We start from the raw sequence: 2,682 nt of genomic DNA, 5'->3' as shown, positions 1-2,682 counted from the left end.
ACCAGCAAAAACATATTTAAAAATAAGTAAATAGGGAAGGAGAGAAGGAGGGAAGGAGGGATGGAAGGAGGGAGAGGAGGGGATATTTCTCCCCCTGCATTGGGGAAAAGCTAAAGTGCAAAAAGCTAAAGTGCAAAAAGAAGTACCTTTAAGAACTGAAAACTTTTAGATTCCAAACTGTTCCTTTTTAAAAACTTTAATATGTAAAATTTCAAATATATTATTTTTTTATTTTTAGTTAATTGAACATATAGGTTTCATGTGTGGATTTCTAAGTTACAAAGTCTGTATATAGCACCATGCGGCCACCACCCAAAGTCAAGTCTTCTCCGGTCACCTCATATTAGGACTCCCTTCTCCCCTCACTCCTCCCCCACTTCACCCGCCCGGCAACCAACACACTGCTGTTTGTGTTCATAAGGTTCAGTTTTATATCCCATGTATGAGTGAAATTGTATGGTTCTTAGCTTTTTCTGTCTGACTTATTTCACTTAGCATAATGTTCTCAAGGTCCATGCATGTTGTTGTAAATGACTCTATTTCATCCTTTTTATAGCTGAGTAGTATTCCATAGTGTATATGCAAAAATCATTTTGGGAACCCTCGTGTACCTATCACCCAGCTTCAGATCATTTCTACTCATGGCCATCTTGTTTCATCTACACTCCAGCCCAATTCTTTCTAATACAAATTCCAGACTTTGTATTATTTTTCTGCAAAGATGTCAGGATGCAACTATAAAATGTGAGATAGCTTTTAAAAATCAGTTGCCATATGATTATTGTAATTACAAATAATACCTTAATATCACCAAATGTCCATTCTGTGTTCCTATTTCCTGCGATGTTTTATTTTTCTTCTTATATCTGTTGTCTTTTGAATGAGGGTTCAAACAAGGGCCATACACCACAAGGGGTCCATGTGTTTCCTGGATCTCTTCTCATTACAGTTCTCCCTCCACCTCCTTTCCTCCCCCCTTTGCTGTGGTTGTTGAGGACACCAGGTCACCTAACTAGCTTTTTCATCCTAGAGTTTATTTATTCTTTGTCACAAGGAGATTTCCCTGTTCTAAGAAAAGATTTGAGACGCTTCATTTAAAAAAAAAAAAAGTTAACGACTTCTGGACAGTTTTTCAACAACAGATTTCCCAATCAGGTACATGTACAGCAAATCATAAACATGCTCCAGAATAGCCATTGGTACAAAGAGCTCAGAAAAATACTTATGCCCAAAGTTTCTCAGTGGCCAGAAATGGGGACGGGGTAAATTTGGGCTTCTTTGTAATTAGTGGGATTACCCACTTCTGTTAGTTGCATTAAGGAGCAAATACTAACTTAAAAAAATCACAAGACCTTTCTGGGTTTCAGAGATCTCAGACATACAGTATTTTGATCATTTCAGGGTAGACAAATTAGAAATATTCAAAGCACACTGCCCTTAATAGACACCAGTGCACAGGCACTTGGCAAAACATATTTAGGGAAGTCCTGAATCCATCAACCTTAAAGAATAATTTGACAAATTCAGTGAACTGCAAATGGCCTGTATTCATTCCATCCCTTCTGTTCAAGAGTGTTAGATTCAGCAAATGGATGACTTTTCCTCACTTCCCTCATCACACCTCCACAAAATAATGTCAAAGACGGATATTCCAGGCGAGCTGCAGCCTCTGCCCTGGAGGGTTACTGGGGAGGAAGTGGAGTCTTTCTCACAGTGGCCGGCCCACACAAGTGCATGCCCACCAAGAGAAAAATGACTTCAAGAAGCAGGCCCTGTCCAAAGGCCAGTACCTTCTGATGTTATCACCTCTGCCTGCCCCACCCTCAGAAATACTCATTATTCCCACTGGACATAAGTCTGGCCACTAAAAATTAGAGTCAGGAGATATTTCCTGGTGTTCCCAGCATTTGGAGTCAAGATGTTCAGAGGGAGAAAAGTTATGCCTGTAAGGGACTCATTCATCTTCATTCCTGGGGCGAGATACAATTCTGCCTTGTGAAGGGCCCAGAGCTATTTCTTAAAATACATTTTTCTTTTTATCCTCACCTGAGGATATTTTTCCACTGATTTTTAGAGAGAGTGAAAGAGAGAAGGAAGACAGAGAGAAATATTGATGTGAGAGAAACACATTGATTGGATGCCTCCTGCATACACCCTGACCAGGGTCTGGGCCGGGGAGGAGCCTGCAGCTGAGAGGTACATGCCCTTGACCGGAACTGAACCTAGGACCCTTTGGTCCACAGGCCGACGCTCTATCCACTGAGCAAAACCGGGTTGGTTCTTAAAAGACATTTACATTTCATAATTTCAGGAATCAGTGAGGAATTAACTAGTGAACAAGCCAGGCTGCTTTCTTGGAGAGAACAGATACAGAATGAAGCCGGTTAGAAATCACTATGCACTATCACACTTCAAATTAAACTTCAGACAAATAGCTTAGCAACATTTATTGTGGAGTTCTTATGACTCAGTCTGCACGACTGGTTTTGAAAATATGTACTGTACTCACAGGCTGGAATTACCATGTTGTAAATATATATATATATACACACACACACACACACACACACACACATATATCTACACTAATAAAAGAGGAAAATGGTAATTGACGTACGACGCTTCCCTTTTCATTGGCTAATCAGGGCTATATGCAAATTAACTGCCAACTCAGATGGCAGT

At 40.2% G+C, this 2,682-nt stretch overlaps 1 protein-coding gene across 6 annotated transcripts in view; it reads right to left on the bottom strand.

Annotated features, from left to right (window-relative positions):
* FGGY (FGGY carbohydrate kinase domain containing) overlaps nt 1–2,682 on the bottom strand; it is a 408,675-nt gene that overhangs the window by 282,478 nt on the left and 123,515 nt on the right. The window lies entirely within an intron of this gene.

The sequence above is a fragment of the Myotis davidii genome, unplaced genomic scaffold, assembly GCF_000327345.1.
Source record: "Myotis davidii unplaced genomic scaffold, ASM32734v1 scaffold79, whole genome shotgun sequence".
NCBI classification, from domain to species: Eukaryota; Metazoa; Chordata; class Mammalia; order Chiroptera; family Vespertilionidae; genus Myotis; species Myotis davidii.
The sequence above is the reverse complement of the archived record's forward strand: the minus strand, read 5'-3'. Positions and strand labels throughout refer to the sequence as shown.